This window comes from Barbus barbus (genome assembly GCF_936440315.1).
Source record: "Barbus barbus genome assembly, chromosome: 33".
NCBI classification, from domain to species: domain Eukaryota; kingdom Metazoa; phylum Chordata; class Actinopteri; order Cypriniformes; family Cyprinidae; genus Barbus; species Barbus barbus.
The window spans coordinates 6,871,511-6,887,117 of NC_136761.1; positions in this window are offsets into that span (position 1 = coordinate 6,871,511).

The following is a 15,607-nucleotide window of genomic DNA, read 5'->3' on the forward strand; positions in this document are numbered from 1 at the left end:
TTGCTTAGCGAACTCAAATATTCCATATCAGTTTGTAATTAAGTGTTGAACAGACTCTGTTAGCGCAAAGCATAGCATCTGCTGAGAGTTGGCAGATGATTCATTGAGGCGAAATGGTCAACCCTCGTTGTTGAAAATCATCTTAAAAGGTGGTTTTGGAAGATAAACTATATTGCCAAAAGTATTGGGTCACCCCCTTCTAATGAACATGTTTGACTACTTTAGTAATTTCTAGGAGTACAAATCTTAATGTTTAAGCATATAATGATATTCTAGGGAATTGTGTGCTTCTAATTTTATAGCAAAAGTTTGGACAGGACCCTTATCTATTCTAACATGACAGTGTCTCTGTGTATAAGACACGGTTCAAAAAGACATGATTGATTGAGTCAGTGTGGAAGAACTTGACTGGTCTGCAGAAAGCCAAGTCCTGATCCCAGCTGAACACGTCTGGTGTGACTTTAAATGCAGACCTTGAGCCTAAAACTCATCACCAAACACCAATGACTTGTATAGACACTATAAGGACAAAAGTGTTGGGACACCCCCTTCTTTAGAACAGAAAAAGGCACCAACAAAACTGTGGCAACAAAGATGGAAACATAATTCATGTATTTAAAAATTGTATTTCCATCTCTGTTGCAACAGTTTTGGACGTGTCTAAAATGACAGTACCCTTATGTACAAGTCATTGGTGTTTGGTGATGAGTTTTCGGCTCAAGGTCTGCATTTAAAGGCACACCAGAGGAGTTCAGCTGGGATCAGGACTTGGCTTTTTCTGACTTTTTTTTTTTTTTAATTGGATCCTGTGAACAAAGTTCACTTGAAACTGCAAGTAGCCCTAGATCCAGATGTGGGCAGTTTTGTTTCCCAGCACATCTGTATGGAGTTGAAGGATTTCCTGATCTTAACTTCCACTGCAGTTTGAAGTACTGTGTTTTGCAGTACGACATGCAATACCACTGAGAGCTCTTAGAGGACGCTGCTGTTCAGGAAAAGAGCACAGAGTGAATGATTACACATGGATGGGGAGCAATCAGCTGAAATTTTCCTGAAACATGTTCATTTGTAAAATACTATTGACTACAAAATATCTGCCTTAATTTAACAGGCTTTTTAAGTTAAACATTTCTTTTTTGAAGTTTACATTGAGTTTGTCACTTTAGTAGGGTACGATGTACAGCAACTTTTTTTTAAGTGCTGTTTTGTGCATATTTGTGGTGTTTTAATTCACAAATTTCTGTCTTCTCTGCCTCTTTTTTTATTTTATTTGTATAAACATGAGTCAGGCTATTTGGTCTTGGAAAGAAAAGTGGACCGTTGAGGACTGATTATCATTTTACAGTTCATTTTAGCAAAACATATGTCAGTCTTACATTTAAGTAGTTATTAGCAGATAGATGTTTCTGTAGAAACACACGGTTTAGAGATAACATGCGGTGATGCAGATCTGTCGTCATGACACGTTGCTCTCTTAACTATCATCATGATCTTTAATTCAGTGTTACTGATTGGCAACTTGACATTTTCTGTCTCAGTCTCTTGAGTAATTCAGTTTTTAAAAAGAATCTTTATTTGAGATCTTTTTTCTTTTAATTAAATGCGAGTGTGGTTGATGTTCACCAACCCACACAAAAATGACAAGTCAGTCTCACTTCTCAGTCTTTCTTTGTTCCATACTGTTTTTCACTTCTTTTCCACCTTTGTTCAGTATTTCGTATTTGCATAAATAAAAATGACAATAACATAATTTTTTTTTTTATTCACCAAGGCCCACACTGACTGAGACATGGCAAATTGAACATTTTTATTTTATATTTTCTGTAATGTGTTGGAAATTGGTATTATTGCATATAAAGATTTGAACTGAGAGAGAATAGTCAACATTAATATATTGTTTGTGCCAATTCTCAATGCTCTTAATATATTAAAAGAATGAAAAAGAAAGAGATTGCTGCTAAATGTGTACTAACTGACCTAGAATTATTATTCAATAAAATGCGATGACATACCTAATGGATTATTCATTTAATTGTCATTTACTAACTACTTCTGATTCTTTTTCTTATTCTTTCTTTTTTTTTAACTCTGTTCATCAGAAAGAGGATACCAGGTGAAATGTACTATAGGCAATTGTATCTGGCAGAGCTCCATTCTTTAATTATTTGTTACTCCAGTGGTTTTGAGGGATATCATGAAGTTTCATTTTGCTTCTTATGTCTGCTTATAAAGTTATAGAATACCCATATCCCCTCTGTACAAGAGTAATAACTGCACAACCTTTAGCTGCATGAACACCAACCATAATTCAATATCTGCCTTCAGTTTTTCACTGGAGGATAAAGAACTCCTCTCTCTTTTGTTTTAGTTTAGGTGTTATAAATTCTCAATCTTAAACAGCTTCAGAATTTAAACAGTTCTATTTAGATATAAGATATAACAGATTTAAGTTTAGCATGTGCAGAATGATGCATCATTATTATTATTAAGGGGAATACTTAAATTTTCTAATTTAGTTGTAAAATGTAAACAATACACAAATACAACAGGTCATCTACCTCACTAGCTACACTGTAAAAATGACCGTGAATGTAACTGTAAAAGACTGTAAAAATGCTACTGTAAAAACCTGTTATAAGGATAACGGTAAGTTCCCCTACTATAAAAACTATTGGACATTACATGTAATTTTACAGTAGTATACCGTTTTTGGAAGTGGAAAAAGAATGTATAATTTACAGTAAATAACCGTGAATTGACATTGCCAGAATTCCCTCTTACATTTCAAATTTGATGTTTTTTGTTTTGTTCTTGTTTTGTATCAGTCATCACTTTTTCTTATCAGTTGTGTACATAAATTGATGTTTATTGCATTATTTCAGTTTAATGAGTCTCACCATGATGGTGTTTATTGTTTGTGTGAATGACACTGTGCACTTTCTATATATGTTAATATTTAAAAGCTGCTTGTGATGGGATTTGGTTCATCATGTGACTTTCTCATCACCACCTGCTTTTGGTGGTTATCAGTGTATTACTATTATTAGTGTATTATTATTATTATTAAAGTTTCAAAACAGATTTCAGTACTTCAGTAGGTTGGTATATTAACATTATATCAGTTAATGAAATTACAGATTTTAAATGTAAATTTAAGTTAAATCTGTCGAACCTAAAATGTTGCTACCGTATTTTTTAGGTAAAATTCTGGCAACCACAGCTGCATTTTTTTTTTTTACCATAAATTTTACGGATTTTTTTTATTTTTATTTTTTTTTACAGTGCAGGGCAGTAAGACTTTGAAGATTGTATAAATAACTTGATATCATACTTAGGCATTATAATAATCCACGGAGGCCTGACCTCGCTGACCTTGCAGGACTCCACAAACACGTTCAGAGGTCTTGTGAGACCATGCTTTGACGCATCAGCGCAGGTTTTTTTTTTTTCTTTTTTTGGATTTAATGTTGTGGCTCATCAGTGTATTTAATTGCCCATAGTTTATCTGAAGATATGTCATAATAGCAACACTGAATTCAAATGGAATGACACTTTGAATATTACTCTATATTACCCTGCTCCCTAATGTAAACTAAAGGCCACACAACGCCAAGTCTGATAGCTTTGAGGTTACCTGTATGCCAGTGTACTATTAAAAGTTGACACAACCATATTTTGGCAGTCTAGCAGACACACACTTTACAGTTTTACAGTATTTGAGAAGATAATCGGTGACCTTAGTCTCGTGCAGTGAGAATGTTTTATGGTGCCTCTGCAATTATAGCGGTTTTCGTGAAATATTGATAATGTGTAAATCTGTAATTAACTGATGACAGATGGCTATTTATACTTTGACAATTACCTTTGCTTGAGCAATGTTGCTATGGCTACCTCCTCAGGCAAACCTGACTGCCTATTTAGCTCACTTTGTTGAAACGCTGTTGAAAAAGTGCTGTCAATTTAAGGATGTTTTCGCTGTCGGTGTGTATACACACATACACACACACACACACACACACACAGTGTTTGAATGTTTGTGAACTCTTTAGAATTTTCTCTATTTCTACATAAACATGTCCCAAAAGGTCATCAGATTTTTACACAAGTCATGTAAGTAGACAAAGTGTTACACATCTGTGACAAGCAAAAGTATGTGAATCTTTGCTTTCAGTATCTGGTGTGACCCCATTTTGCAGCAATAACTGAAGGTAAAGTTTCTTGTAACTGCTGATCAGTCCTGCACAACAGCTTGTAGGAGTTTTAGCCCATTCCTCAGTATAGAACCACTTCAGCTCTGTGATGTTGGTGGGTTTCCTCCTATGAACTCCCTGCTTCTGCTCCTTCCACAAAATTTCAATTGGATTAAGGTCTGGACAAAACACTAACTTTGTTCTTTAACCATTCTTTGGTAGGATTACTTGTATGCTTGGGGTCATTGTCTTGCTGCATGACCCACTTTCTCTTGACACTCAGTTCTCAGTCAGATGTCCTGACGTTTTCCTTCAGAATTTGCTGCTATAATTCAGAATTCATTGTTCCATCAATGATGGCAAGCCATCCTGGCCCATATGCAGCAAAACATGCCCAAACCATGATACTACCACCACTTTGTTGGTTGACCCCTCCTGGGGAGGGTAACAGTAGTCATGAATTTCCTCCATTAGTACACAATCTATCTGACTGTGGATTTGTGGAGTCAAGTCTTTAGAGATGGTTTTGTAACCTTTTCCAGCCTGATGAGCAACAACATCTCTTTTTCTGAGGTCCTCAGAGATCTCCATGTCACGATTCACTTCCACAAACATGATCAGACTTTGATAGATCACACACTGACACCTGACTTTCCATGAAAACACCTCATGGCATTAGACGTTGTCAGAACCCAGAGAGAGTAATTGTTAAGGAAGTCATGTTTTTGTCATAGATTAAGGCTGTAGTGGTTATGTGCGAGTTTTAATACAAATATTATCACAGACCAATACTAAGCAATGTCACTAGGTGGAGCAAGTCATCCATTAATATCATTTTGTAAAATGAGGGAGTTAATAGATAATAGCATGCAGCAAGAGCTTTAGTGAGCAGTAATGAATGTTATTGATGGTGTGTATCTCACATCTCTGTAATGAGAAATCTAATTATCTTTACCAATTAAAACCAGTTTAACTGTGCAAATAAACAAAGAAGCAGAATGAAAGTGAAATAATGAATAACGCATTCAGTCAGGCACATTTCAAGTCGTGTTTTTCTCACAAGTGCACACATTAGCTTCACACGTTACATGTTACGTTAATTATAGCACTTTTCTGTGTGCAAAGATAGCAGCTTCTTTTACAGAATGCCTTTGTTTTTATACTTTATACAAAGTTCTTTTAAGGTTAACTCTACTCTATTAAAAGTGTGTGTGTGTGCGCGTACTGGTGAAAACATGTCCCTAGCTGGTTACGTAAGGCTCTGCAGTAATTGAATCTCATTACTGCTGCAGTCCCGCGGTGTGTGGGGTGATTCCTGGGACGTGGGCTGGTGTGAACCCCAGATGAGGGAATCCCTGAGTTTGCCCAGTGCTTGCATCATCTCCTCTCTCCTATAGGTTTGTCTCCTCTGCTCTCCAAAGCAGTAGGACGAGGGGTTGCTAGGTGGCCCGCTCTCCCTCCACTCTCTCGCTATTTTTTGCTCTCTCTGTTTCCTTCCCTAGAGACTGCAGAGTTGACACGGACTGTTCTGACGTCAGCAGGAGAAACCCTGTTACTCTGCCTCAGCTGGGCTCCGAAGAGGCCCACATAACGCCTCTCTCCCACTGCAGTGAAAAAGCACATTTCTCACTGTGTTTTGGACAGCTCATAGTTGCTGTCTCTTTTTTTCTATCTACCCTGCACATTCATTGCCATGAATTTGTTTTTGAGGAGGTGTGTGTGCATGCACAACAAGTGTAATGTCTCTTTTGACTACTTAAGATCTGGCTCAAAAGAGCGTTTTACTCTTGTTGAAGAACTTTCGGAATACTGTTTGATTGTCTTCCATCTCAAAGCTCTAATTTAAAAGGAATTTTAGCTGTATACAGTGAATCTAGAAAGTATTGCTTGCTTGAACATTTAAAATGAATGTCTGCATTATAAAAAAAAAAAAACAATCTAACTCCCGGTTTCACAAACAAGGCTTAAGCCTAATCCTAGACTAAAATGTAAGTCTGAGTTGTTTCAACTGAAAGAAACTTGCTCTGACTGATCTTAAAACATATCTTTAGATGCACACCAATAATGTTTTTTCTAAGGCAGGTTTATTAAAATTTCTTAAATATCCTAATTGAGCCATGGCCTAATCCTGGTTTAGTCTAAACCCTGTCTGTGAAACCGGGCCTAAGTGTAATTTACACTACCATTAAAAAGTTAGAGAAATGACATAACGTTACAAAATAAATAAATGTATCACTGTTTCCATAATAATATAAGCATCGCAGCTAACATTGATAGCAATAATCATGTTTTTGAACAGCAAGTCCGCATTATGGAATGATTTCTGAAGGATCATGTGACACTGAAGACTGGAGTTATGATGCTGAAAATTCAGCTTTATCACAGGAATAAATTGCATTTTACAATATATTCACATAGAAAACTGCTATTATAAGTCTTAAAATTATGTAACAATATTACCATTTTTTTCTTGATCAAATAAATAGCAATCTTGGTGAGAATAAAATAATTCTTAAACACAATCTTGCCAACCACAAATTTATATATATATATATATATATATATATATATATATATATATATATATATATATATATATATATATATATATATATATATATATATATATATATATATATATAATTTTTTTTTTTTTTTTTTTTTTTTTTTTTTTTTTTATTATTATTTTAATATAAGAGATACACTCAAAAAAAAAAAAGTTTGTGTTTTTAGATGATTTAACAATACTGTTCAAAATGAATTTTGGCTCTTTCTGTTAATGAGGTTAATGGATCATATTGATATTTATATGACTTTGGAAGAAGTTGGCTAAAGGTTAAAGGCAAAGTTAGTTCAGCATGTTTTTGCTGTCGTCACTTGATAGTTTGAAATTGATACATTTTTAACTGTGACTTAAGTGTCCATATTTTGGCGGGACCTAAAAGTGTAAACGGATAAAACGAACCCAGTTGGCTGGTCTCCGGAAGCACGTGGCTTCTGCATGACCAGCAGAGGACCTTGTTTGATCAAGAAAGACATTGAAATCAGTCTCCATGCAGCTCCCCTAACACTGTTCCTGTTTGAGAAGTCTGCAGCTCATTTATTTAGCCGCTCCTGTTATTTTCATCCTTCAAAATTTAGAAAGTTGAGGGTCACGAACGAGAACAACCTGCATTATACATTCAAATATTTCCCTCCCACAAGTTTTGATATTTTGGTCTTCATATTAACAAATGATATTTCACTGGTACAATTGTTGAGGCACAGATAAGGAACAATGTAATTTATTATATGAACAAAATACAAGACTGTTAGTTTCTGCTCTGTTACACACACCAGTGTAAGCTATCTGTTGTTGATCCCGTTTCCCTCTTTTTGCCCTATGCTTTCCTATCACATCCCCACTGCTATATTAACAATAAAGGCATAAAACCCTCAAAAATATAACCATAATGAGATGATATATAACATAATGTCCACCATTCAAAATCTCACAGTAATGCTGTATACAGCTTTTGCATGCTTGATTTCTATACTGTATTTCAACATATCTAACAAGATGCTGAGCAATGGTGACTGGAAACAATCTTTCAGTTTCAAAGAAACAAAACCCAAATTTATCTTGAACTATTCTGCTTCTCCTTTGAAAACCGATACTTCCTTCTGGAATCTTGGAACTTTCTTTAACTACTGAAACATTCCGCACTATTCAAGGACGTTTGTTGTCATGCATCAAAATGTGTCATTGTGTCATTTTTGAATGATAAATGACTCACACAGCACATCAAGGATCACTAAAAGTTTGCGTTTATGTTCACTTTTATTTTGTTCATTGGTTTACCAGCCTTTCATGCATGAGTCATTTTTCTGCCATTTATTAATCTTTAGTATCGCAATGGACTTTCTCACGGGAAAACAAATCTTCATCCGCGTCCCCGCCGCATGCTGATTTTGTTTGGATCATGCCTAACGTTGGCGCTTTCTCTCTCTCTTCCTCTCCTCTAGCTTTCTTTCCTCCGCCCCTCCATTCTTGTCCTCCGGTAGCCATAGCAACGTGTGCTGCCATGGTGCAGGGCCTCTGGCAGGTGACACAATGCGGCTAATTACTGGCACTTAGCTCAGCGCTAATTAAAGCGAGCTCAGCTAATCGGGGGGGTCAAGTGGACCTGCTGATCCATCCATCCATCCTTACCTTTACCTTTAGTCTAAACTTCCCCATGCATCCCCTCCGAGTGAAGCTGTCTCTCTCTCTCTGTGTCTGTCTGTCTCACTCTATCAGACAGCTGGCATCCACACAGGGGTTGAGGGTTTGACCTTCCTGCTCTCCAGGCTCTCTCAGCATCCGAGTAAACAGACAAATGAATCTCTACAAAGGTGAGGGTCAATTTATCTAATTTGGTCGAGGTTGGTCAGCCAAGATTACCTTGTCTCTACTGGGAGGAACACTTCTTTCTCTCTCATTGCGTTTCTCCGGCCGTGACATTTCTCACATGTTTCTGGTCTCATGTTCTGCTGTTTCCTGCCTCACACCTTTATTCTGCTCTGCAGCACCCCTGCTTATGTTGCTTTCTCTGCTGTTCCCTTATAAGAAATGTTTGTGTGTGTACCATGGTACAGTGATGGTATCTGACAGTAAACATGTCCAGAAGACCTTGGTATAACCATAATATGAAACATGGGTCACACTTTATTTTAACTTTATTCCATTAACAGTCATGCACAATATGTGCTTTATAAGTACTAATAAACAGACAATATGTTAATTATAGGTATGCTAATAAGCAACTAATGTAGTTAATAGTGAGAATTGGTTCCTATACTAAAGTGGTTACTGAAACATGTTATGAGTATGGCAACATATTCAAAAAACAATATTATCATGCTACATGTACATATACAGGTCCCAAAAAAACACCAACATGGTATAATTATGGTACATAACACACCCCATATACAGTATATTACTATTTACACAATTTACACTATATAAATCTTTACTTTTTTATAAGTATGTTGTTAAAGATAGATGTTATTTCATTAAGTGATATTTAAAACATTTTGGGTTTTAATCTCCAGTAACAATGACTAATTAACTATATTATGCATAGTGCTCCTTATTTGGGAGTCACTCTTGTGGTATTTTTTTTCTTCAAATATGTTCTGCTTTTCAATTATGGCAGTATTTCATGTTAAAATAGAGACAGTGCCTTTAAAATCACATTTTTGAAGCCAGATTAGTGCCATCTGGTGGGAGTAAAATCTGCAGAAAAACATCTGCAGTTCCATCCCATAGATTCCCATATAGCTCTATATAAAAGGCCTATAAAGTCTCTAATGGTTTTTAGACAGAAATACTTATTTTTATTAAGTTGTTGGTTTGGATATATATTTAGACATGTTCAAAGACAACTTTTTGTAAAGGTTTAGAGTTTTTATTTATTTTTTTGGTTTGAAATGTTGATTTGAAAGTGTCAGTTTTTTAATTATTACTACAGTCAAACCTGAACATAGAAAGCATTTTGTTACACAAAGCTTTATCCAATAGTATACAAAAAAAATTCAATACAAATTTAACAAAAATGAACTGGAATGTTTTATAAGAGCTTAATCCTTCTGGGTCTGTTCTGATTTCAACCTCTTATTTCAGTTTTCTGACTTGTTATGGCTACATAGTTATAGTCATACCAATTCATTTGAGTGTGTGTGTGTGTGTGTGTGGATGTGTTGGTTTTGCACTCTTGATGTTTTAGAGTTTCACCCAATCATTGCTGTGTACTTTTTTGTGCATTGTGGCAGATTTTTGTAGATTGTACAGTGTAGATTGTGTTTTTGCCAATTTCCCATATCCTACGGTCGGTCATTTTTGACTTTTTAAATTTTTTTTACGACCACTTAACCTGCTTGAATCAACCCCTCAATTTCTGTGTGTATTCACTTTCCAAATGCCATAAAACTCAAGTTTCGTACCATTCCGATGAAGCTGTGATTGTTATAAAATCAAAACAATTCAAAGGTGAACGGAGAGCACCAGAGGGTTAAATATATTAACAAAAAATCCTATTTATTTATATAAATATAAATAAATAATTTATACTAAATTTATAAATAAATGTATTTATATATCCAGAAGGCCATAGTATTACCATTAAATTAGGAAACGTGTCCAGAAAACATGTTATGACACACATCATTGTCAAATTAAATAAAAAAATAATTAATTACAAAAACTATATTAACATGTTACATATATGGTACAGATACAGCATACATTGCTACCATGCCCAAATTAGATAATATAAACCATAACATAATATACAATACCCCATATGTATTCATATTTACCTTATTCTTTTAGTTTTTATCTGAGTATTATATATATATAGCAGTTTAAATATAATTTACTATAAAATATAGTGTATATACACACAGCTTGAGATTTATATGCTGTTTTTACTGATTACATACATTTGTTATGAATAATATAATTAATTTATGAATAATCCAGAATTTTCTAGAACTTTTAAAAACATTTAAGTTAAAAGTTTAAGTATTTTAATGGAAAGATTATTAAAATAGACATCACTTCATGGTTATGCAATATTTAAAACAATAGGGTTTGAATTTCTAGAAGTAATTACATTATACTAAACTATTCTATTAAATATATTAACTAAAAATCAAATTTTTGGAGTAATCTATTTCTTTCTTTTATTCTTCTCAATTTGTTTAATTATTTACCATTCATTCATTTTGCTTCATCATTTGTGATTTTCATTCTGCCATAGGGCAAACACACACGTTTCCTCTGCTCTGCATAAAGGATTCATCCTACCTTTGACAAATGAGGGCAGATGAATATTGGAGTTGCCCTGCTGAGGAGAGACAGATGCGGAGCATGCATGCGTACAGGGGGATGGAGGGATGGAGTTTAGAGGAGTGGATAAGGTCAGAGCTCGTCAGCAGGTTCGCTGTTTACTGATGTTTACCGTGGAGCCCCTGCCAAGGGGACACCTGGTGTGCTGTCATCGTCCACCACACACACTCATACATGCATACACACTGAGATACAAGCACAAACTAAAGGATGTACAGGGACACACAATATAGGCACAAATGCGCACACACATAAAAAAGCAGGTGATAAAAGGCATGGCTCCTCTCATAATCAGATGCCTCGCTCATTGGATTGTGGCGGTTGGAGCTCTCCATGGTGCTGAAAGCTCCCTGTAATCCACAAGCACTTTTAAAGAGAGAGAGAGGAATGAAGTGCTATATTTAAAACAGCCTTCATTCTTTATTAATGAGTTCTTGTTTAGACGGATCTGGAGTGCTATTCGGTGTATGTTGACAAGTTTGGCATTTCTAAAAAAAAAAAATCTAAATATATACAATTTAATGCATTTTTGGTGCTCTGCTTTAAGCTTCAAATCATGCATATATGCATTATAAAAGTAACTTGGATACACCTGTGGAATTTGCATTGCGACAATCTGAGATTTGAATATTCAAAATACACATGAAATTCAGTAATTTATGTTGCCTCACAGTATCCATGTGAACTTTGATAATAGGCTCCTCAGCTCAGTGTGGAATATAAAATTTGGTAAAAAGAACTGCAAAACAATTTTGATGAAAAAAAAAAAGTTGACTGCAAGAATGTATGCACAAATGGCTTTTTTATATTTTTTGTAAGAATATTTTTGTAAATGATTTACAAATGGTTTGGTTAATTGCAAACTGATAGCTACTTTCTATGAAATGAATTAATCTTTTTTAAGTTTGATTAAATCCGTGTAGTGTTTATTCATCCGAACTGAACAGTTATTAATGCAGTGACATAATTAGAAGCTACAATATACCATATATTTTCTGCTATTTTATTTCAAAGAATGCATGCTAACAATTACCAAATAATAGTATTTATATAATAAATAATTGAAGAAAATTGGTGAAGGGATTACTTCGAAAAAACAATCACAGATACTGTTAGTGAATTTCTCAAAGAAATGGCAAATAACAGAATTAAACATGAAATTGAAGAACGAAACTTTGAAACAAGTATTTTCTTGTAAAATGTACTCCAGTTGTTTTTTGTTTTTTTACAACTTAAAAAAAAATAATTTGAGTATATGTATATGTGTGTGTGTGTGTGTGTGTGTGTGTGTGTGTGTATGTATGTATGTGTATATATATATATATTATTACATTTACTATATTATAATTATATTCATTATGTTTAGAAAAAGGTTCAAACATTGCTTAAAATCTCTGTAGTTACCTCAGTAAATAATTTAGGTAATACAGGTTCAGCAGATGCTGGGAACCCCTGACTTACAGGATTCACCCCCGCAAACAGAGACTCGTGTGTACACGGCCATACAGGGTGCGATACTAGAGCCACAGAGAGAGCTAGAACTAAATAAATAGGTGATGAGCGAGAAGTAAATGTTTCTGAGAAGTAAACGAATGTCAGAGCAGTTTGTCTTCTGTGGTTGTACAGCGATACAACATTTGTCTGTAACTTCCTGTGCAGTCACTTCACAGCGCTGCGCGTTACGCCTCTAATTTCACTTACCGAACACACATTCATCCATACAGAGACATAACAAAATTCATTGTCTCTCCCCGATGAACAATTCACAGATGAGTACATGCACTTGGAAACATGTCAACATACACATTCACACACACACATACGGCTGTGTGTTTGCTTAAGGGGGCATGAATGACACAGGAGTGTTCTGACAGTCGCCTGGAAGATCTTACAGGGCAGGAGGGAGATCAGTGAAAAAAAAAAACCTATTTGTTTCTCCATTCTAGATTGATGAGCACACACACACACACACACGCAGTGAGTCACCATGGCTCATTGAGGCCATGCTTTACCAAACTGACAGCAGCAGGTCTGTGGGCAAGCACAGGAAAGAAGGAGGAGAGGGGTAAGCTAGAAAAATGAAAGAGAGAAAGAAAGCGGGGATGGAGGGAAAACAGGAAACAATGAGGAGGAGAGGAGAGAAGTAAACGCAGGAAAACACAGACAGCAGGAGAGAGAGAGAAGTCCCTGTGGCACATTGTTGTATGGCGTGTTGTGGTGTCACTACAATACAGCGGCACTTCTCGTCTCCCCTCCAGCGATGTCATGATGGAACTAGAGCTGGATAGATCCAAACTTCATAAATATACAAATCCGCATTTGTATAAGCAGGCTTGATATTGATGCAGAGGTCCTCACCGACATCCTGCTCGTGTAACGGAAAGATCAGGAGAGGTTAGGAAGCTGCTGTGCATGTTCTTCGTGTTCTTTTCGAAGCTCATTATGTCAGGGGTCAGTTCCATGTGATTGGAGAACATTCTGTATGGCAAACCAAGTAAAAAAGTAATATATTTAAAATGTATAGTTCAGTCATGAAACTCTAGATGGCGCAGGCTGGCGGGTTGTTAAAACTGATGATTTCCAGAGTTAAACGACTTGGCACAAGCTGATTGGTTCATGCTGCACATGAACCAATCTTACTGCCTTGCATTTATATGGCTGGCTAGCATTCACTTGAGATTCTTGCAGCGCACTTTCAGAGTTTCTCTGAAACCCTCCACCTTCCCCAGCTCCACCTGTATAGATCTGCTACAGGTTATTTTATATGCTATTTGTGCAGCAGCAGTATGTCTTAAATGCTCACAGCACCGTATCGCCGTATGCATTGGCAGTAGCTATTTCCTGTATTTGCTTGCAGCAGCAATAATCTACAACTACAGCAATAACCAACAGCAGCAGCAGCGTAGCAGATCTATTCCGCCAAGACCAAATACTTTAACATTGTTATATCCATCACCATGCTAAAATCTACCGAGTGTTGTCATGATTCAAATACATTTGTTTCATAATAGGTATTGTCACGGTACGCCCCCAGGAATGGCGTGGAAAGACGAGGTCAGGGTCCAAATGCAGGTAAGGCTTTTAATAATATAAACAACAAAGGCCAACACGGCACAGCAACACTTAAACACAGCAGATGACAAGACATAAACAGATAAGTACGAACCCAGGCAGAGTGGTGGGAGAGAGGAGACTAAATAGTCTGTGGCAAATGGGGAACAGCTGTGGGTGTACTGAGTGTGATGATGATGCGGCAGGTGTGTGTGATATGGCAGGTGTATGTGATATGGGAGATGAGAACGGGAGATGGCGGCCTCCTGTGGGGCCAGGGAGAAGTACAGGAACCGGACTCGTGACACTACCCCTCCCCTAAGGAACGGCTTCCAGACGTTCCACCAACCGCAAAAGTCTGGAGGGAGGTGGAACCGGGGGATGGTGAAACAGGGGGAGGGATGGCGGGCCAGGTCCGTGTGGAGACAGAGGCCGAGCAGGAGACCGGGGCGGATTCGGAGGGTTGGACCAGGGAGACTCCAGCCAGACAGGAACTCCAGCGAACGGCCAGGGTGGGACCGGAGGAACAAACCAGGCAGGCCCCGCCGCCTCGGGAGCACTGAGAGCGAGACCAGCTGTCTCGGGAGTTTCGTGAGCGAACGTCGCGCTCTCGGGAGGAACGGAAGCAAGCACAGCTGTCTCGGGAGGAACGTGAGCGAGCACAGCTGTCTCGGGAGCTTCGTAAGCGAACGCCGCGCTCTCGGGAGGAACGTGAATGAGCACAGCTGCCTCGGGAGCTTCGTGAGCGAACGCCGCGCTCTCGGGAGGAACGTGAGTGAGCACAGCTGTCTCGGGAGGAACGTGAGTGAGCACAGCTGCCTCGGGAGCTTCGTGAGCGAAACCCGCGCTCTCGGGAGGAACGGGAGCGAGCACAGCTGTCTCGGGAGCTTCGTGAGCGAACGCCGCGCTCTCGGGAGGGCCTGAAGTGAGCTCCGCTGCCTCGGGGACAACATCAGCGGGCGCCGCCGCTTTGAAGAAGCCTGAAGTGAGCTCCGCTGCCTCGGAGACAACATCAGCGGGCGCCGCCGCTTTGAAGAAGCCTGAAGTGAGCTCCGCTGCCTCGGGGACAACATCAGCGGGCGCCGCCGCTTTGAAGAAGCCTGAAGTGAGCTCCGCTGCCTCGGAGACAACATCAGCGGGCGCCGCCGCTTTGAAGAAGCCTGAAGTGAGCTCCGCTGCCTCGGGGACCACATCAGCGGGCGTCGCCTCTTTGAAGAGGCCTGAAGTGAGCTCCGCTGCCTCGGGGACAACATCCGCGGGCGCCACCGCTAACTCTACCCTGAGGCCCGAGCCGCTCATCCACAGAGCCAAGTTAATGTAACTCTCCAGCGACTCCTCGGGGTCCCATTAGGGCATCAGGGTCTTGAAGGGCTCGGCCAGGCCTCCATGAAAGAAGACCATGAGGCAGGTCTTCTCCAACGCCGTCTGCCGAGCCAATCCTCTGAAGTCCCTGACGTAATCCTCAATGCTCCGGTCTCCCTGGCGGATGCCA